Source organism: Anomaloglossus baeobatrachus, chromosome 1, assembly GCF_048569485.1.
Source record: "Anomaloglossus baeobatrachus isolate aAnoBae1 chromosome 1, aAnoBae1.hap1, whole genome shotgun sequence".
Lineage (NCBI taxonomy): Eukaryota > Metazoa > Chordata > Amphibia > Anura > Aromobatidae > Anomaloglossus > Anomaloglossus baeobatrachus.
Window position 1 is genome coordinate 127,748,640 of NC_134353.1, and position 21,502 is coordinate 127,770,141.

A 21,502-nucleotide genomic window follows, 5' to 3' on the forward strand; every position below is an offset into this window, starting at 1 on the left:
GAACATGACAAAATCCGTCAATGCAATGGATTACGCCGCTTAGTGGTGGAAACCGCCACCATAGACAATTAGTCACCATGGCGGATTTCAACGGAATCCGTCAAGGTGCGCTATTTAAACACAAAACTCTACATGCAACGTTCCTTCTGCCAGACGCGGAATCAAAAAACCGACGCTGCGTAGTGCAGAAGATGCAATGCAATACCATCCGATGCTAATAGAAGTCTATGAGGAATAGAACGGTTTCCTGCAATGGTTACCATAATTCCTCAAGGCTGCGGATAGCAACAAAAGCCATCAAACGCAAGTGTGAAAGTAGCCATACAGATGTGACTGCTGCAGGGGTTAGAGGACACAGGGAACCTGACAGTCACTTTAAGCCAGGTCTTATGAGAAAAAAAAATACCTGTTGTACAGAGGTTTTTTCTAACGAAACATCCTACATGGTAAAAACCTTTTGTCAAATTCCACAAAAAAAAAAAAAAAAAAAATTTATCTAAAATTTCCAAATCTTACTATGGTATACGTTTTAAGTGCTTACTAAATTCTGTTCTAAGAATTGGTATGATCCACCCCATTTTGCTTAAACCCCCTCCAATTACCATTAGACTCATTATTAGCTTGTGTAGACACTCGGATGGCTCCTGGCGCACAGAGGCCTGTCAGGGGAAGGGTAGAGCCTCCATACTTACCGTGCAACACCCCAAGAAGCAGCAGTGCCTTAGTCTTAGTTACAGCACTAACGAGTGATTTACTGCAGGAGAGATCTGTAGTAGAGAAGCAGAGACTATATGCAGCAGGAGACCGTTCTGAACCATGACAGCAGTGGGTGTTGGTATCAAGAGAAAAATGTGAACTAAATAGTACGCAATCTGGCAGATCAATAGCTCAGCTTTTTTTTCCACAAAAAAAAAAAAGTTAGTTACTTTTAGTAGGGGGGGGGGGGGGGGTTTGTATTGGCACCCTTACTTATTTTGCTTCTGCATTACAGAATCATAGGGGACAGGAGCATGATTCTATACTTAGGCTATGTGCACACGTTGCTTTTTTTTCAGCGTGGAAAAAACGCACCCTCTGGCAGAGGGGAGAATTGTAAACAATGCTTTTTGAGAAGAAGGCATCGAAAACGCATGCGTTTTTCTAGGTGCATTTTTTAAGACTTGTCAGTGTTAATAAAGTTGGTTGAACACAGACCTTTGGGGGAAAAAAACCTGTGATGTCATTTCCTTCTCCACATTCTGTTTGGATAAATGGGAGGGCTTGGAATGGAAGGAGCACCATTTGAATTTTGGAAAAGTTGAAATAAACTTTGCGCACCATGTCACATTAGCAGAGCCCCTTGGGTACCTATATGTCAGAAAACCCCCACAAGTGACCCCATTTTGGAATCTGCACCCCTCAAGGATTTTATTCAGGAGTATATTAAGCATTTTGAATCCACAGCTACTTCACCCAAAATGTTGCTGTAGCAACAATATTCTCACTTTTAGGCCAGTTTCACACGTCAGTGAAAAACACTGACTTTCACTAGCGTGTAAAACACGCACATGTCCCTCCGTGTGCCGTGAATCACGGCACACGTGGGTTGTCTAAGTGCAATCCGGGCTCCGTTCTCCGTGGCCCGCGATTGCACTTAGCGATTAACTCACCTGTGCCCGCTCCCGCTCTCCATGGTGCTGATCGCTCCCGCGGTGCAGCATCCAGCCGGCCTTGACCCCCGCAGCAGCTGCTTCCGGGTCGGCTGTATCGCACATCATGACTATGCGCGACAATAATGAGCTGGCTCAGAAGCAGCAAGCTGCACGGGCTGCAGAGGACATCGCTGGACGCCGGGTGAGTTAAAATGATTTTTATTTTAAAAGCACGTTTTTTTTCTGGCACGTGTTTCACGTGCGTGGTCCGAGGGACATCAGTGATGCCAGAAAAAAAAAAAAATGGACATGTCTCCGTGCAGCAATCACGCACACGCGGGTACGCCGCACGGAGACACGTTCAGTGACAAATCACTGACGTGTGAGCAGACCCATTCATTATAATGGGTCTGTGTATGTCAGTGATTCTGGTACGTTTATAAAAAAAAAAAAAAATCACTGACGTGTGAAAGATGCCTAAGGCTATGTGGCCATGATCCAGCGACACGGCGTCTAGTACACAGTGTCAGCCTTCCTGCAGAGATGTGAGTGTTGTCCACGGGAGAACGCAGCTGCCCATGCCCACGATTTGGGTTCAGGATGCTGTGGACTTTAGCTCTATGCTACCTGCAGAGCACACATCTCCGCAGCATAAATTGACATGCTGAGGCTCGGGGAGCTGCGCCACCGGTCAGTTTATGCTGCGGAGAAAAGAAGCACAGTGGGCATGAGATTTCTAAAAATCCTTCCACTGCACAACGCAGCGTTATGGACACAGGGAAAACACTCAGCGCCCATAACGCTGCAAACCCTGATTGTGGGCACACAACCTAAAAAGCGTCAATGGATGAATGGATGTCAAATATATATAACGTCCCACCCCCGCTTGCATATTCTAAGCTGGCACCTTTAGTACCTTTCATGTGGCACTAAAGGGTGCCTAGCTTAGTATTTATCCAATAAAAAAAAAAACAAAACAATGAAAAAATGGCGTGGGGTCCCCCCTATTTTTGATAGCCAGTCAGGGTAAAGCAGACAGCTGTAGCCTGCAAACCACAGCTGGCAGCTTCATCTTGGCTGGTGATCAATTTGGAGGGCTCCCCAGGCTTTTTTTTTTATTTATAAATAAAAAAAAAATAAAAAAATAACGTGGGGTCCCCCCAAATTAGATCACCAGCCAAGGTGAAGGTGACAGCTGGGGTCTGGTATTCTCAGGGTGGGAAGAGCCATGGTTATTGGACTCTTCCCAGCCTAAAAATAGCAGGCCGCAGCTGCCCCAGAAGTGGCGCATCCATTAGATGCGCAAATCCTGGCGCTTCGCCCCAACTCATCCCGCGCCCTGGTGCGTTGGCAAACGGGGTAATAAATGGGGTTGATACCAGATGTGTAATGTCACCTGGCATCAAGCCCAGCAATTAGTGATGTCACAGCGTCTATTAGATACCCGACATAACTAATTGACAGTAAACAAAAGCAAAAAAAAAAAATGACAATTTTTTATTAGAAAAAAACACTCCCCAAATCATTCCCTTGTTCTCCAATTTATTCAAAAAATTTGAAAAAAATGGGTCCGCAGAAATCCATATAGACGTCCCACGTCGCCTCTGGACCTTCTAGAATATGAGGGCACGTTCAGGGAACGTATCCCCCATTTTCTAGGAGGGCAGACCCTCCATTTGAGGAGAGTGGGTGCCAAAAATCTGCACCCACTCTCCCCGGGTCACAGCTGCACAGTGCGAGCAGCAGCCAGCGCAGCTCACACTGAACACAGTGCTGGCTGTCAGCTGCTCTGCTCATGTGACCGGCCAGAGTCTGCTGTGAAGGAGGAGGGGGCTGCGGGGGATCAGCGCTGTGACCGGACAGGTAAGGGGGAATACCGGGGGACTAGGGGGTGACCGGGCAGGGCCTGGGGGGCATTTAACACATGTGCAATAACACATGCGACAGAAATCATTAGGAGCAGGGCGGCCGGTGCGCTACTGTGCGCGCGGCCATGTTGGATTTTTGGGAGGGGGGGGGGGGGGGGGGTGTCAGGGCGGGCACTTTGGAGACACCGGGGGCTTTCCTGGACTTTGCCATGAAGTGAGGTCAACAGGAAACCTCTTGACCTCACTTCCAGGTAAATGCCTGCGTTCTGGCGTGCCGACAAAGGCCGCGGACCGCAACAAAAAAGCAGCTCACTGCGGTGTAGCTGCGTTATGACCCACATCATTGATTCAATGGGGGAGAGAACGCAGCTACACCGCACAAAAGTAGTGACATGCTGCTTTTCTTTCCACACCGATTTTTGGCTTCCAAAACGCTGCGTTTAGAAACGCAGCGTGTGCACTGATTTTTCGGCTTTCTCATACACTTTGCTGGGAAAGCTGAAAGCATGCAATTTGCCACTGAAACGCTGCGGTTCTAAACGCAGCGTTTCCGCGGTAAAAAACGCAAAGTGTGCACACAGCCTTAATTACATTTTTAGCTTAAAAGTGGGGCTTGATGTATGAAAATAAATAAAATAATCTTGTCAGTAGGATCAATTCTCTTAAGCTATATGTACGTAATAGGAAGCAAAATAAAAATTTATTAAAGTATCTGCCTTATAAGATAAAGATGGATTTCTATTGAATAAGACATTTGCTTGCAGATCTCTCATTCAACTTTCTTCTTATAACATGCATGCCTATATAGATTACTTAGGAGGCTTGAACCAACTGATGAGAACTTTTTAATGTCACTGTACAGCAACATGTACACTTTTTGCTTTGGGCAACAAGATACAGATGAATACTTTCACCTACAGTAGATCTTTTCTGTGGTGAAAACATTTACAGAGTTAAACCACCTCGCCTCTAAATCTAGATTTATTGGGCCAAAATTAATTTACACCACATATTGGTTATCTAAATTCAGATCCAGACCCACTTACCTTTTTATAGTTTGACCCAGGGCAGGTGTCCCATGGTCTCATTCACACATTAATCACACCAAGGAATTTAATTAAGGTCTATTTATTACTCATGTCAGTCAAGGATACAAAAAAAGTTGCCAAGCGAGATAGGAATATTCAGCACTACAATGGCACACAGAATAAGAGCATTTGGTCCACAAAACAAAACAGTTGTTCAATACACTTTACATAAAATGATTGATCTAGCATAATAAAACTTCCATTTCTCGCTGTCCCAGAGGTGCATAGATTTACCATCCAAGCACACAACACAAGTGCTATAGAGTTTACCAGTATTTCAGAGTGTAGAAGACCGGATTCCCCAGGGATTTGGCCTTATAGGATGGGAAACCCCCATAGGCAACAAAACCTTTTATTAATTACATTAGCTTAAAACGATTGTGTCACAAATCAGCACATGAAGTGTTAACACCTGTGCCTGCTCTGTTCACATAGTTTGCTTACGGTGAAGCAGTCTTCATCAAAACTAGGTTGATTGCATCGCTTACATTAGCACCGGCCCCCCTAGTGGTCTGCATCAGAGCAATTTGACCATAAAAGGAATAATACCAGGTATCTTCTACCTCATCTGAGAGCAGTTTAATGTAAGGGTCCTTTCACATTGGGTTCAGACCTGCATTCAGTGGTCCTGTTGGGGCTTCTATCCGAACCCACCCCTACAAAAACGGGTTCCGGACATATGCGCAGACTGCCACTGACTACAACAGTGCAACTAAGACTATGTGCTCTGTCGTGCAACATTTTTTAGGCATATAGGCCTTCTGGTGACAGACACCAAGACGTCGTAGACTGCACTAAACATATACACCCGAAAGTTGTGCACGACAGAGCACAGTGACTGTCTGCACCATTATAGTCAGTGGCACTGTCGGTGCATACGTCTGAAACATTTTGCGGGCGATTCAGACGGAATCCCCGACGGGACCACAGAACGCAGATCAGAACACAATGTGAAAGAGCCTAAGGCAAAAGACTCCACTTCCAGCAAAATGTCACTGTTTACTGGGTGCAGCGGTTGACAGTTAAGATGTAGCAGAGCTCAGAAACTTAATCCCACCCACACTACAGCTCAGTGTACATTGCAAAGTGACAGCAAGCTGCTAATCAGTGCTGGAGGCAGGGTTGGACCGGGTCCGAGACCAAGCAGTGAAAGTCCTCCCAAAGAAACCAGCACACAGCGTTGTAATAAGGGGCCCCTACATCATGCTATCCTCAGATTACATAGCTACAACCTGCTGACAGATTCCCTTTAAAAGGGAACCTGTCACCAGTTTTTTGGCCTATAAGCTGGGGCCACCACCACTGGGCTGTTATACAGCATTCTAAGAGCCCAGGCCAGGGGGTATAACATAAAAAACACTTACCTAACAGTTGCGCTGTGGGCCTTATGGGCGTATCCGTTGTCTAGTGCTGCCTCTTTTGGCAATCTTTGTTCTTCTCCAGCTGCGGTGCATGATGGGTCCGACGTCCTACACACCTCGCCGGCATTCAGATCCTGACCGGTGAGTGTGTATGACGTAGCAGGGTTATGCACCCAGGCTTCAGAAAGACTACGAAGATAGCCAAAAGAGGAGGCGCCGGCACCGGACACGTCCATAAGGCCCACAGCGGGACCGTTCGGTAAGTATTATAAAGTGTTTTTTTATGTTATACCCCTGGCCTGGGCTCTTCTATACAGCATGTTAGAATGCTGTATACAAGAGCCCGGTGGTGGTGGTGGTCACAGCTTCTAGTCCAAAAAAGTGGTGACAGGTTCCCTTTAAGGCTTTTTATTAGCAGAAGCGACCAGATGACTAGAAATTGTGCATCTGAGAAACATCCAATATAATAGTGGTAAAATGGCTGAAAACTAGGGACGTCATTTTTTGTGCAGCCTGTGCTAGATTCCTCTAGAAATGTTATTTATCTTTAAGGGGATGTCCAAAATAGTTAAGACTCTGCAGTTAAGTCCCTTGTAAGTGTGACTTGACAGCACTGTCTGAATATACCCGAGTCATCATACCAGTCATCCTACACTCCCGACACTGATCAGGCTACTGGAGAGCACACCAAGTCAACTAGTGCTCGGTACATTGCAGGCACAATTATTAGGCAGTTTTTGTTTGACAGTACAGTCAGCGATAAAAGGACCACGTGACATTGCAGATGCATTTAGCTTATGTTATAAGACATTACAGCCATTTGTAGTGTGCAGAATCCTCAGATATCACCAATTGGTAATTACATGGTGCTAGTGAGTTCTTGAAATAGCTGCAAAATCACAAGACTTTACTATAGGAGGGTAATTACATTTGTAACAGATTTACCATTATGTGCGATGCCGCCCATCCTCCCCCCAAGCCGACATCTTAAGTGCATGGTCCCCATTCTTACCAATATAATCAGCACCATAGCAATCAGGAGCTTCCATGAACACTGGCATTCGGAAATAATGCTGCTGCCAGAAGCAAAGTAAACATGTTTTGGCCCATTTTCCTCTGAAAAGGGTATAAAGAACAAAAATAGAAAAAAAAAAAAACCCAAACACAACACCTAATATTTACACACATCTGAACATAAGGAATAACCGAACCAAACCCATTCTTGAAACTCTGGACCTAAGAAGGATATGACTCCACAAATTAGACTGATAACTGTTTGGGAATGGAAATAGACTTAACTAAAAATTGTGCACACGCTGCATAGTATTATACAAGCACACATTTTACCAAGCTCTCCAGTAGACCAGTGTAAGTGGCAAGAAGGGCAGCCATTATGGGGGTCTACCCAGTCACATGATGTGAAAGTACGTCAAGTTAAATGGTTCTTGTATCGTTGGCCATCAGGATATAGATTGCAGATTGTAAGCCTTAGATAAAAAGTGGACTTCAGATGATTCTCAAGTTCCTGTAAGAATGAATGAGAAAGACCAGAGTTTTAGACACTAGTAGAGAGAACAAGTCATAGCAAAGCCAACATTTGTGCAAGTCAAACAATGCAATGTTGCTCCCGACAGGATACAAAGCAAAAACATTTTTACCTTGAGTTTTAGAGAGCGTTTATATACCCCCCTGTGATGGCCACTTAAAGAATAGATCTTAAAGTGGGCAAAGCTGGAAAGGGGCAAGTGTGCAACTATTGCTTCAATACTTTAAAGACATATCCCCACCTTTGCCTGGGTTTAACTTGTTAGGTTACAAGTGCACATCCACAATAATTACTCTATCTTGCAGTAAAGTGGGCACAGGCCCCACACCAGGCATGCTAAGCAGTTCCATGACTCCCGTAGACTAAAGCTGTGTTCATGTGCAGCCACCTACTTTCATGCCGTGCCTGGATTAGACTGCCCTACTATGCAGGGGGTCAAAGGAGGTCTCTGATCTACATGGGATAATCGGCATTAGCCATAACGAGGATGGATATAAGACCCATCTATCTTGGATGTCATGCAGTAGGTGCATATTACAACCAATCAAAAGCCTGCAAAAATACGTTCACGATAATTGCAACATGATATAAGCCATTCTAGATTTTGCAGCAAATCTACAAAACACTCATGTATGACATGTAGATTTATCCCATCTAATGCACAGCAGGTCAATATCTGCAGCATGTGCACAGCTGAATAAAATCCCATCTACTTTGCTACTCACACATACAAGATTTAGTCAGAATCTGTAATTCAACAGCAATATACAGACTGAGCACAGCCATAGATGTTTAAGACTGGGCAGTAAAATTCATTATATAAAGCAGACTGTATTAACCTGTCAAGTTTTTTGCACTGGAACAAATCAACAAAACACACCCGTGTTGTTCAGCATGATGATGTGGAGATTAGGGTGCGCTGGAGCATCTACTAAGCCGTCTGTTTCGGGGCACTAGCCTGCTGTTTGTCCTCATCTGTTTGGGAATTGGACCACTCTCTGTACACACGAGATACCGTTGCACGTGAAAAGCCAAGCAATTTTGCAGCCTCTGCAACGCTCTTCCCTGAAAGGATCGTGCCAATTATCATGCCACGTTCAAATTCATTCAGCTCTTTCATTTTCCCCATTTTGAAGCACTGACTAATTGGCGGGTGCACAAGATAGTCTTAATATTAAAGCTCCTCTGCCAGAATTTTCAGTCCAGAGTCAGTTGAACAGTGATTTCCAAGAGATTCCTACAAAACAAAAAAGACAACAGTTAGAAACCTAGAATCTGTACAGACACTGAACACAGCAGGAAGACCGAGTGCAAACAAGCCAAGCATTTATTCTGATCATGGTTTGGTAATTTGTGAGGATAGTAGTGATGTGCTCCCATTCTTGTCCAAAGCCCAAATAAGGGTAGCCTCCATAGTAGAGCCATGTGACTACAGCCAACTGGTAGCCGGCCAGGTGCCCACTCTAAGGGCATTAACTCCTTGGTTCAGACACTTTTTAGGAAAAGACAGTAAAGCCCCCCCCGTCACAAGTTGTGACATATCAGTGACAGCGCCAGTGACTTCACTGTGTGACAAGCAGCAGCGAGCAGCCCCTGCTGCAGGGTCGCTGATCGTGACAAAACGATCAGGACCATTTTTTACTTGTTGGTCTCCCGCTGAGCAGAACGCATCAGACCACCCGTTCTGAGTAAGCTGGGAGCTGTCGTTACACAGGTTGCTGTGGAGATCTGCCTGATTGACAGCTCACCAGCGACATTCCAGCGATCGCTGCCAGGTCAGATCGCTGGTGCATCGCTACGTGTAACATGACCCTTAGTGGTCTGTGATCTCAGTTACGCAAAAAGGGGTCCCACATTATTATGGAGTCTATTTTCTATAAAGGAGGCATTCTTGCTTGCAGGACTCAAACCATCTGAATGGATGGGGAGGAAGAAATTGGAATGAATGTATTTCAAAATTCAGGTTGTACAAACATTTTCAATGGAGCCAAATTGCAAGTGCAAATATACACACACACAGCTACTAAAGCAAGTTGGAGACGACTCCCAACCCCATCTTGCTGATAGTCCGTGCATCCTGCCTGTAGCCTTGCTTCATTCTGCTTGCAGCCACCCTGCCCCATGCAGCTACCCTGCCTCCTTCCCTTCTCCAGCTACCCTGCCTCCTGCAGCCTCCCTCCCCCATGCAGCTACCCTGCCTCCTGCAGCCTCCCTCCCCCATGCAGCTACCCTGCCTCCTGCAGCCTCCCTCCCCCATGCAGCTACCCTGCCTCCTGCAGCCTCCCTCCCCCATGCAGCTACCCTGCCTCCTTCCCTTCTGCCACCTGCAGCTACCCTGCCTCCTGCAGCCTCCCTCCCCCATGCAGCTACCCTGCCTCCTTCCCTTCTGCCTGCAGCCACCTTCTGCAGCCTCCCTCCCCCATGCAGCTACCCTGCCTCCTTCCCTTCTGCCTGCAGCCAGCTTCCTGCCTTCTGCAGCCTCCCTCCCCCATGCAGCTACCCTGCCTCCTCCAGCCTCCCTTCCCCATGCAGCTACCCTGCCTCCTTCCCTTCTGCCACCTGCAGCCTCCCTCCCCCATGCAGCTACCCTGCCTCCTTCCCTTCTGCCACCTGCAGCCTCCCTCCCCCATGCAGCTACCCTGCCTCCTGCAGCCTCCCTCCCCCATGCAGCTACCCTGCCTCCTGCAGCCTCCCTCCCCCATGCAGCTACCCTGCCTCCTGCAGCCTCCCTCCTCCATGCAGCTACCCTGCCTCCTGCAGCCTCCCTCCCCCATGCAGCTACCCTGCCTCCTGCAGCCTCCCTCCCCCATGCAGCTACCCTGCCTCCTGCAGCCTCCCTCCCCCATGCAGCTACCCTGCCTCCTTCCCTTCTGCCTGCAGCCACCTTCCTGCCTTCTGCAGCCTCCCTCCCCCATGCAGCTACCCTGCCTCCTCCAGCCTCCCTCCCCCATGCAGCTACCCTGCCTCCTTCCCTTCTGCCACCTGCAGCCTCCCTCCCCCATGCAGCTACCCTGCCTCCTGCAGCCTCCCTCCCCCATGCAGCTACCCTGCCTCCTGCAGCCTCCCTCCCCCATGCAGCTACCCTGCCTCCTTCCCTTCTGCCACCTGCAGCTACCCTGCCTCCTGCAGCCTCCCTCCCCCATGCAGCTACCCTGCCTCCTGCAGCCTCCCTCCCCCATGCAGCTACCCTGCCTCCTGCAGCCTCCCTCCCCCATGCAGCTACCCTGCCTCCTGCAGCCTCCCTCCCCCATGCAGCTACCCTGCCTCCTTCCCTTCTGCCTGCAGCCACCTTCCTGCCTTCTGCAGCCTCCCTCCCCCATGCAGCTACCCTGCCTCCTCCAGCCTCCCTCCCTTCTTCCACCTGCAGCCTCCCTCCCCCATGCAGCTACCCTGCCTTCTTCCACCTGCAGCCTCCCTCCCCCATGCAGCTACCCTGCCTCCTGCAGCCTCCCTCCCCCATGCAGCTACCCTGCCTCCTGCAGCCTCCCTCCCCCATGCAGCTACCCTGCCTCCTTCCCTTCTGCCACCTGCAGCCTCCCTCCCCCATGCAGCTACCCTGCCTCCTTCCCTTCTGCCTGCAGCCACCTTCCTGCCTTCTGCAGCCTCCCTTCCCCATGCAGCTACCCTGCCTCCTGCAGCCTCCCTTCCCCATGCAGCTACCCTGCCTCCTGCAGCCTCCCTTCCCCATGCAGCTACCCTGCCTCCTTCCCTTCTGCCACCTGCAGCCTCCCTCCCCCATGCAGCTACCATGCCTCCTGCAGCCTCCCTCCCCCATGCAGTTACCCTGCCTCCTGCAGCCTCCCTCCCCCATGCAGCTACCCTGCCTCCTGCAGCTACCCTGCCTCCTGCAGCCTCCCTGCCTCCTGCAGCTACCCTGCCTCCTGCAGCTACCCTGCCTCCTGCAGCCACCCTGCCTCCTGCAGCTACCCTGCCTCCTGCAGCCTCCCTCCCCCATGCAGCTACCCTGCCTCCTTCCCTTCTCCCACCTGCAGCCACCTTCCTGCCTCCTGCAGCCTCCCTTCCCCATGCAGCTACCCTGCCTCCTTCCCTTCTGCCTGCAGCCACCTTCCTGCCTCCTTCCCTTCTGCCTCCAGCCACCTTCCCGCCTGCATCCACCCTGCCTCCTGCAGCCACCCTCCCTTCAGCGTCCCCCCTCCCCCAGCTTACCGTCCTCCCCCTGCGCGCTCGCGGACCCTGCAGTCACGTGGTGCGGCCCTCGCACCCCCTCCCGGCCGGGCATTATTTGTCCCCCACTATAGGCCACAGGCGGCGGCTCGGCGCGATGTTAGTGACAGTCACTGACTCCGGAGATACCATTGCAGGCACCGCAGAATGGTGGTGACGGCGGCTGAGAAGAATAGCGGCCGGCTGCCAGGCTCCGCGGAATATCACGCCGAGCAAGCACCGCCATAGCTGCAGCTCCTACGTCTCCGTGCACCGTAACCACAGCCGGCTGGTGACTCCGGCCGCCCCTGCACTCTGTCCCCGCACGCAGCCCGCTCCTCGCACCACTACTTACCAGCAACCGACCCCAGAGAGGAAGAGGAGGGCCGGGCCGCCAGCTAATAAAGGAGAGCAGCTCTCGCGAGAGTCACCGGGTGACGCCATGTTACCAGACACCACGTGACTGATACTTTCGTGCCGCAGTCGAATATGTGAGGCGGAACTAAAGTCCCAGCATGCATTGCCGTGTATTTGCGTGAACAAAAGAACCTAACGGTACCTACCAGAATAAGGAGCGGTGTATATGTATAAGGCCATGTGCACACGTAGAGTTTTCATCGCAGTATTTATAAGTTAAAATCAGGAGTGGGTCAAGCAGAGGAAAAGTATAATAGAAACTCGTGCTTCACTGGGTTTTTCCCAACTACTGGTTTTGCCTTACAAATACTGAGGTAAAAAACGCAAAAAATACTCAATGTGACCATGGCCTAAGATTACGTTCCCAGTGTCTAAGGCTGCGCTCCCACAATCGGAGTTCACAGCGTTTTGGATGCTGCGTTGTACAGTACGAGCACAGTGGATGGATTTATAGAAATCTCCTGCCCACTGTGCTTGTTTTTCCTGCAGCCAACCTGACCTGTGGTGCGGCTTCCCGACCCTCAGCACAACAATTTATTGCTGCGGAGCTGCGAGTCTTCTCTGCAGGGAGAACAGAGAGTAAGGCTATCTGCACACGCTGCATCTTTGTGGTGACCACAAAGATGCACATTTTTGGCCCCCAAAAAACGCACCCGCGGCAAAAACGCTACATCTGAAGCTCATAGCGAGCGCCATAGAGCATGACTGCCTGCTGTGAGCTCCAAGCAGCAACTGAAGTGAGCCGTGCGATCAGCGGTGACGTCACTCCGGTCAGCCACAGCTGAAGTCCTCCACCTGTAACTGCAAATCACCTGAGTGACGTCACCGCTGATCGCGCGGCTCACTTCAGTCGCTGCATGGAGCTTACAGTGGGCAGTCATGTTTTATGGCGCTTGCTGTGATCTTCAGATGTAGCAGTGCTGGAATCATGTAACCTCGTGTGGATTATGCCGGACCTGCAGAGGTATTTTTTGGGTTAATAAAGTGGTGAAAGAGGGTGGCTTTTTAGTCTTATTTCAAATAAAGGATTATTTTGGTGTTTGTGTGTTTTATTTTCACTCACAGATTTAGTGGCTGCTGTGGGCTGCCATTAACTCCCTCACTCATTACTCCGATTGCCACCGCACCAGGACAATCGGAAAGTGGCAGGACTGTCACATCTAATTCCGGGCGGCTGCTGGCTGATATTTTTGGGCTCGGGGGGTGTCCAATAACCATGGGTATCTCCAGCCTGAGAATACCAGCCCCCAGCTGTCAGACTTTATCTTTTCTGGAATCATAATATGGGAGGATCCTACACCAATTTTTTAATTTATTTTACTGTGCAATATAGACCCGCCCACCTGCGTCTGTGATTGGAAGCCTCAGACACGCTGTCACTCAGCGTAGGGGCTCGTCTGACTGTAACCAATCACAGATGCTGGTGGGCGGTGGAAGCAGTTAATATGTATGAGCCTAATGAGTGGCCCGGGAAGAAGAATTACAGGCTGCGGGAGCTGTGTAACAGCCACTCCAGTGACGTAAGTATGAAGCGCTTGCTTCTACCACTTTCCATCGGATTCTGATCCCCATAGACTTTATATGGGTACCAGCATCTGGCCAGATACCAGGATCATTCCCCCGCCGACCCCGCGTAAGCCGGGGATTGATCTGTGATCTGCCAGTCCTCCGAAACGCAGGGAAAAAATGCAAAAAGAATTGACATGCTGCATCTTTGTGGTGACTTTGATGCAGTGAAAAAAAAAACTGGAACATGAGCACAGCAAAAATGAAATCTCATAGAATTTGCTGGGGAAGGAAATGCATGCAGTTTTGCTGCCAAAACTGCACCCGAATAACGAGTCAAAAAACACTGCGTGTGCACATAGCCTTAGGGGTACTTTGCACGTTGCGACATCGGGGTCGTCGGGGTCAAATCGAAAGTGACGCACATCCGGTGCCAGTAACGACGTCGCAACGTGTAAAGCCTAGATGCAACGATAAACGATTGCAAAAGCAGGTAGTCACACATCAGGCCCTGGCATAACACCTTCCCTCACCTAGGTCACATACAGCCGACCTGAAACTCTAGTCACCCCCCTCAGGGCAAGACAGGCACACCAGTGGGCGGGACCAGGCAGTTAGGAAACACCCACCTAGGGTCTAGACAGCCCGGGGCGGGAAAACAGTGAGTCTAAGCAGATAAAGTGGTAGTTCAAGTTGAGAGGAGTAACGCTGGAGCTAGGTGTAGCTCCAGCGGAGGAGAAGTTCAAGTTAAACTCCTGTCCCAACCTAAGTCCCGAAAAGTAGACAACCACCCACAGAGAGGGATAGGGCCACCGCCTGTAGATCCCACGGGTCAGCGTCGACGGGCACGGCTCCTCAGGCACACAACAAGCCGGGAGCGGACTCCCGTGTTCCATACCGGGAAGTCCAACACAAGCAAACACAGTGCAGAGGGAAAAGACGGCGACCACCAGCCCGGGTGCGGGACCAGAGTACAACCGGTCGAGGCGGCCGGCCACCAGCACCTTGGTTTACCAAAAGACTCGTGTGATTCATTTAATTGTGAGTAACCAAACATCACCTGGTACGTCCGGGCGCACGAGCCCTTGCCATCGCCATACCCTGCACAGAGACACTGGGCCCTGGGGCATCCATCCCTACCCACTGAGGGGTTAACATGCGGCTGCCACTACACCTCCCCCGGCTATCCCACAACAGCAGCGGTGGTGTCCCACTTCACCACACACCGTGGGTGGCGTCACGAACCGCATGCGGCCAAGGCTGTACAACTACGTCCCCCTTTTCATTCGGCGTGTTCGCGTGACCCCCGGGTCCGGAGGATCCCTTCGAGCCACACAGCGGGTCCGGATCCGAGGAGCCCGGCTGCTGTGGGCGTGGGGGCGGCACAATATTATTATTAGCAAACTATCCATGGCTTCGCTCACAGAAAATATGTTAAACTGTTGGTTACTCTTGCTAAGGTTAAATTTTCAGTTTCACCCTGAAGTTGATTAGGTGGTCTGTTTTGGGCAGCATTTTAAAAACAGTCCTTAGTATTATTACCCTTAGTAATCATCTCACAGTGATCAGAGACTTAATAGGTGAATGTATATAATAGGTATACACAGTAGATCGATTCGGGGAGCCAAGTCTTGTGAAGGAGGGCAGATTTCGAGTTTTAATGTTTGCTGTATTATTAGTCTGGTGTTCAAGACGGGCTGAGCAAATTTTCACTCAAATCAGGTGAAAATTGTGGTTTGTATGCAACGGGCTCCATATGCAGATTATCTGCTTTAAATGTACAGATTACACCTACTACATATTGGGATAGCATCTTGGAGATGGGAATACCCGTTTACCCCCTTCACAACCAATGATGTACATGTACGTCATCGTGTTTCAGCTTTTGATGCGAGTTCACATGCCAAGCCCCCATCTTTAATCAGCTGACGTGTACCTCTAACAGATGTGGGTGGATCCTAGATCTACTCTCGGCTGTTAACCAGTTAAATTTAATATGTTCTGACAGGAGGTGCGTCACTGATCCCGTCTATCGGCTCACCTATCACATGATCGCGGCGCTCCGATGGGTTGTCATTACATCTGGAGTAAGCTGATGACCCCTGGGTCTGTCAGGAAAATCCTTCTGTGAGCACTGGCTGCGATCTGGCTTTCATAGGAGATTGTGATTTCCGCAGCACAGAGTAGTGCTGATGCCCTGTTTTGTACAGCACAAGATGTTGCATGATCGCATCTTTAAGTCCCCCTATTAAATACTGTAAAAAGTTTTAAAAAAAAGTTTTAAAAACCAAATTCAAATCACAACCATTTTGTCGGAACAATCTAAATATAAAATAAATTAATCTGATTGATAAACGGTATAATGAGAAAAAAAATTAAAACCATGGAATTTTTTTTTTTTGGGTTGCACAGGCTCAGTGGTTAGCACTGCAGTCTTGCAGCGCTGGAATCCTGGGTTCAAATCCCACTAAGGACACCATCTGCAAGGAGTTTGTATGTTCTCCCTGTGTTTGTCTGCATTTCCTCCAGGTTCTCTGGTTTCCTTCCACACTCTAAAGACATAGTGATAGGGACTCTAGATTGTGAGCCCCATTTTGGACAGTGTGGCCAATGTATGTAAAGGGTTGTGGAATTAATAGGGCTATATAAATGAATAAATATTATTATATTTGGGTCACCGCAATATTGCAATAAAATGCAACAAGAGGCGATCAAAACGTCAGCTCAGGGTATGAAATAAGTATTTGATCTCCTACCAACCAGCAAGAATTCTGGCTTTAACAGACCTGTTATTTTTTCTTTAAAGGGAACATGTCACCAATTTTCTTCGGCGCTCCATTGGGAGACCCAGACGATTGGGTGTATAGCTACTGCCTCCGGAGGCCACACAAAGCATTACACTAAAAAGTGTAAGGCCCCTCCCCTTCTGGCTATACACCCCCAGTGGGATCACTGGCTCACCAGTTTTCTGCTTTGTGCGAAGGAGGTCAGACATCCACGCATAGCTCCACTGTTTAGTCAGCAGCAGCTGCTGACTATGTCGGATGGAAGAAAAGTGGGCCCATATGGGGTCCCCAGCATGCTCCCTTCTCACCCCACTTGCGGTTTGTAAGGTTGAGGTACCCATTGCGGGTACGGAGGCTGGAGCCCACATGCTGTTTTCCTTCCCCATCCCCCCTCAGGGCTCTGGGTGAAGTGGGATCTTACAGGTCTCCAGGCACTGAGACCGGGCTCCATCCACAGACCCAGAGAACCTGCTGGATATGGAGCTGAGTATCGTCAGGGACAGGCCCTGCTACATTAAGGTACTCTGTGTCCCCGTACACATCGCGCACACACACACCAGCATTGCTGGGAGTGTTAGTGCGCCGGGGGCAACAGCGCAGAGCGCTCGTGCTATTAGTCACTACAGCTTTGCTGAGTGACTTTATGTATTGGGAACTGCCGCGCCGGCCGTTGCTGGGTGTTTTTTACACTGTGGCGCGGCTGGGACTTGTGGTGCGCCGGGGACTTCCGCGCTGGCCGTGCACATGGACGGCCGCGCTTATTACTCGAGTCCCCGGCTTTGCGGCCTAGTTTTCGTTTCGTTCCCGCCTCCAGCCCTGCCAGTCAGGGGAGAGGCGGGACGCTGTACAGACAGTCAGCGCCGAGGGCTGGAGTCTGCTTTGCATTCTCCAGCCCCCTTCACTGGACACAGTGGGACGCCAGTTTCCCGCTCTTGTCTGGGGCACGCCCACGGCCCGCCCCTCGTCACACGAGCTGGAGAAGGACGCCGGCAGCCATTCCTGCACGCAGTCCGAGCTGGGGAACGGAGACATGCTCTGGGCAACCAACACAGGGCTCTGGCGACCACACACCCGCGTTATAGGCGGGCGGTAAGCAGCACCTGAAGTGCTGACCCCACTAAATACCGAAGTGTCCATTTGTATTTTCTGCTTGTATGCTATACACTGCACTGTAGGTCGCTATCTTTGGCTATATGCCCTTCTAGATGGCGAGATAACAGCAGCAAAAACGCAAGGGTGCTAAGGCACAGGTTTTCTAGGCTGCTTGTATTGCATGGCTGAAGTGTTCATTTGTACTTATGCTTGTATGCTATACATTGCACTGTACGGTTGCTACTCTTGGCCATATTCTCCTAGAGGGCTGGACAACAGCAGCAAAAAAGCATGGGTGCCAAGGCACAGGCTTTATAGGCTGCTTGTACTGCATGTGCTGAAGTGTTCATTTGTACTTATGCTTGTATGCTATACATTGCACTGTACGGTCGCTACTCTTGGCTATATTCTCCTAGAGGGCTGGACAACTGCAGCAAAAAAGCATGGGTGCCAAGGCACAGGCTTTATAGGCTGCTTGTACTGCATGTGCTGAAGTGTTCATTTGTATATATGCTTGTATGCTATACATTGCACTGTACGGTCGCTACTCTGGGCTATATTCTCCTAGATGGCTGGACAACAGCAGCAAAAAAGCAAGGGTGCCAAGGCACAGGCTTTCTATGCTGCTTGTATTGCATGTGCTGAAGTGTTTATGCTTGTATGTTGTACATTGCATAGATGACTAGAATACAGCAGCAAAAAAGCAACACAGGCTTTCTATGCTGCTTTTCCTGCATGTGATACTGTTCCACCGGCAGGTTCCACTGACCCCCATTGTGGGCAATGCTCCCCTGTAGCACTTGGTCAGCCGGGGTCTCTACTAGAGGTGGCCAAAGGAACCACCTGTGAACCCTGTCCAGGGACAGGGACGGAGATTGTCATGGGATGGAGACTTTGCACTCCAGACAGGCCATGGGCAATCTTGATTAATGCTCCCTGGCCACCCTCATTTGGAACGTACTCAGTGCTCCGGGGGGGTCCCAGGCATTCCAGGGTGAAGACAGCCTAAGCTAGCTCGCTGGGTATGACACTCGGCTTCATCACTGGTCAAGGTCCCAGCAGGACGACTCTCTGTATGATGAGGCAGACGTAGCTGATCAGGGCTTTGGTCCTGACACCGCTCTCAATCCGGATACACCGGATGGTGACGCCATAGTGAATGATCTTATAGCGTCCATCAATGGAATGTTGCATATTTCTCCCTCAGCTCCCCCAGTGGAGGAGTCAGCTTCACAGCAGGAGAAATCCTTTTTCAGTACTCATGCGTAGATTGAGTACTTTTTCTGACCACGCTGACTTCAGAGACGCAGTTCAGAAACACCACGCTTACCAGATAAACGTTTTCTCCAAACGTATTAAGGATGCACGTTATCCCTTTACCCTGATGTGGTACAGCCCTGGACCCAGGGTCCAAAGGTGGATCCCCCAATCTCCAGGCTTGCGGCTAGATCCATAGTTGCAGTGGAGATGGGACGTCACTTAAAGATGCCATTGACAGACAGATAGACCTCTGGTTGAAATCTGTCTGTGAAGCTATCAGCGTGTCGGTTGCTCCGGCATTCGCAGCCGTATGGGCACCCTAACCTATTTCAGTTGGTCTTGCGCAGCTGGTCTTGAGCACATGTACATCTGTGCCGCAGGTGGTGTCCTTAACCTCGCAATGTCTGCATTGCGACTTACCCTAGTAATGCTGTCCTGGGGGGACAGTCGAGGTTGGTCCTTCCCAGGCTCGGGCAAGTCCCAATTGTACTCGTCTAAAAGGGCTCAAAAGGCTCAGAGGGGCTCAGATTCCGGCCGGGCTCATTCACGCCCAAGGAAGGCAGCAGGAGGAACCGCTACCAAGGCGATCTCCTCATGTATTTCAGCTCTCTCTCCCCGCATCCGCGGTTGGTGGCAGAATCTCCCGCTTCTGGGTACATTTAGCTGCCACAGGTCACAGACCGGTGGGTGAGAGACATTGTGTCTCACGTGTACAGGATAGAGCTCTGTTCTCGTCCTCCGGCTCGATTCTTCAGAACTCCCCCCCCCCCACCGAGCCGATGCTCTTCTGCAGGCAGAAGGAGTGGTAATCCCTGTTCCTCTTCAGGAACAAGACACGGTTTTTTCCTCCAATCTTATTGGGGTGCCAAAAAAGGGTGGCTTTTTCCGTTCCGTTCTGGACCTAAAACTGCTCACCAAGCACGTGAAGGCCAGGCGGTTCCGGATGTAACCCTCCGCTCCGTCATTGCCTCAATGTCTCAAGGAGATTTCCTAGCATCAATAGACATCAGGATGCTTATCTCCTCGTGCCGATTGCTCCAGAGCACCAGCGTTTGCTACGTTTCGTTATTGAAGACGAGCATCTTCAGTGCGTACCACTGCCCTTCGGTCTGGCGACAGCCCTACGAGTTTTCACCAAGTTCAGGGCAGCAGTGGGAGCAGTCCTGCACTCTCAGGGTCACTCTGTGATCCTTACTGGACGATCCACTTGTCAAGGCACCCTCTCAAGAGGCATGCCGACACAGCCTGAACGTGGCGCTGGAGACTCTCCAGAGTTTCGGGTGGATCATCAACTTTTCAAGGTTACATCGGGCACCGACCCAATCGCTGACATATCTGGGCATGGAGTTTCACACTCCCTCAGCGATAGTGAAGCTTCCGCTGGACAAGCAGCGTTCACTACAGACGGGGGTGCAGTCTCTCCTTCAAGGCCAGTCACACCCCTTAAGACGCCTCATGCAGAGGCAGTCACTTTCGCGCAGTTTCATCTGCGTCCACTTCAATGGGACATGCTTTGCCAATGGGTTGGGGAGTCGACGTCCCTAGAAAGGAACGTTTCCCTTCTCAGACGGTCAAGGACTCTCTCCAGAGGAGTCCATCCTTCAGATCAATGTTCTGGAAATCTGGGCAGTGCATCTTGCCCTGCAAGCCTTCCAGCAGTGGCTGGAAGGAAAACAGATCCGAATTCAGTCGGACAATTCCACAGCGGTGGCAGACATCGCCCACCAAGGCGGAACACGCATCGCCAAGCCTACCAGGCAATCCGGCGGATTCTGATGTGGGTGGGGGACAGAGCATCCACCATATCCGCAGTTCACATCCCGGGCGTAGAAAATTGGGAAGCAGACTTCCTCAGTCGCCTGGGCATGGACGCAGGGGAACGGCCTCTGCACCCAGTATGGTGTCAGGAAATCTGTAGCCGCTGGAGGATGCCGGACGTTGACCTAATGGCGTCTCGGCACAACAACAAGGTCCCGATTTTCATGGCGCGGTCTCACGAGCAAAGAGCTCTGGCGGCAGGCGCCCTAGTTCAGGATTGGTCGCAGTTACAGCTACCCTATGTGTTTCCTACTCTGGCACTGTTGCCCAGAGTGCTACGCAAGCTCAGCTCCGCTTGCCGCCGCGCCATCCTCGTCGTCCCAGACTGACCGAGGAGGTCGTGGTCCCGGATCTGTGGCATCTCACGGTCGGCCAACCGTGGGCACTCTCAGACCGGCCAGACTTACTGTCCCAAGGGCCGTTCTTTCCACTGAATTCTACGGCCCTGATCCGGACTGTGTGGCCATCGAGTCCGAGATCCTAGCGTCTTCAGGATTATCTCAAGACGTCATTGCCACCATGAGACGGGCTAGGAAGCCGACGTCTGCCAAAATCTCCCACAAGACGTGGAAGTTATTCTTATCTTGGTGCTCTGCTTAGGGAGTGTCTCCCTGGCCATTTGCATTGTCTCCTTTTTCCCCCCTTCCTGCATCTGGATTGGGAAAAGGTTTGTCGCTCGGCTCCCTTAAAGGACAAGTCGCAGCGCTGTCGGTATTCTTTCAGAAGCGCCCAGTACGACTTCCTCAGGTACGCACGTTCCTGCAGGGGGGTTATCACATTGTCCCTCCGTACAAGAGGCCGTCAGACCCATGGGATCTGCACAGGGTATTAATTGCTCTCTAGGAGCCGCCCTTCGAGCCTCTGAGGGTTGTTTTCACTTTCTCGACTTTCACAGAAAGTGGCCTTTCTGGTAGCGGTCACGTCTCTTCGGAGAGTGTCCGAACTAGCAGCGCGGTCATCCAGAG

At 50.5% G+C, this 21,502-nt stretch overlaps 1 long non-coding RNA gene and 1 other non-coding gene across 3 annotated transcripts; both read right to left on the minus strand.

Moving 5' to 3' along the window:
* Positions 1–4,611: 4,611 nt before the first annotated feature.
* LOC142307614 (uncharacterized) lies at positions 4,612–12,104 on the minus strand. Of its 2 annotated transcripts, none has more exons than XR_012753981.1 (3): positions 12,014–12,104; positions 8,375–8,731; positions 4,612–7,473 (listed from the first exon to the last, which is right to left on the minus strand). It is a non-coding gene; the product is annotated as an uncharacterized LOC142307614 (long non-coding RNA). The 2 variants fall into 2 exon arrangements; XR_012753982.1 differs by lacking the exon at positions 12,014–12,104 and adding an exon at positions 11,662–11,685.
* Positions 7,565–7,677, minus strand: LOC142258876 (small nucleolar RNA SNORA26). Its single transcript, XR_012727897.1, has one exon. It is a non-coding gene; the product is annotated as a small nucleolar RNA SNORA26 (small nucleolar RNA).
* Positions 12,105–21,502: the final 9,398 nt, after the last annotated feature.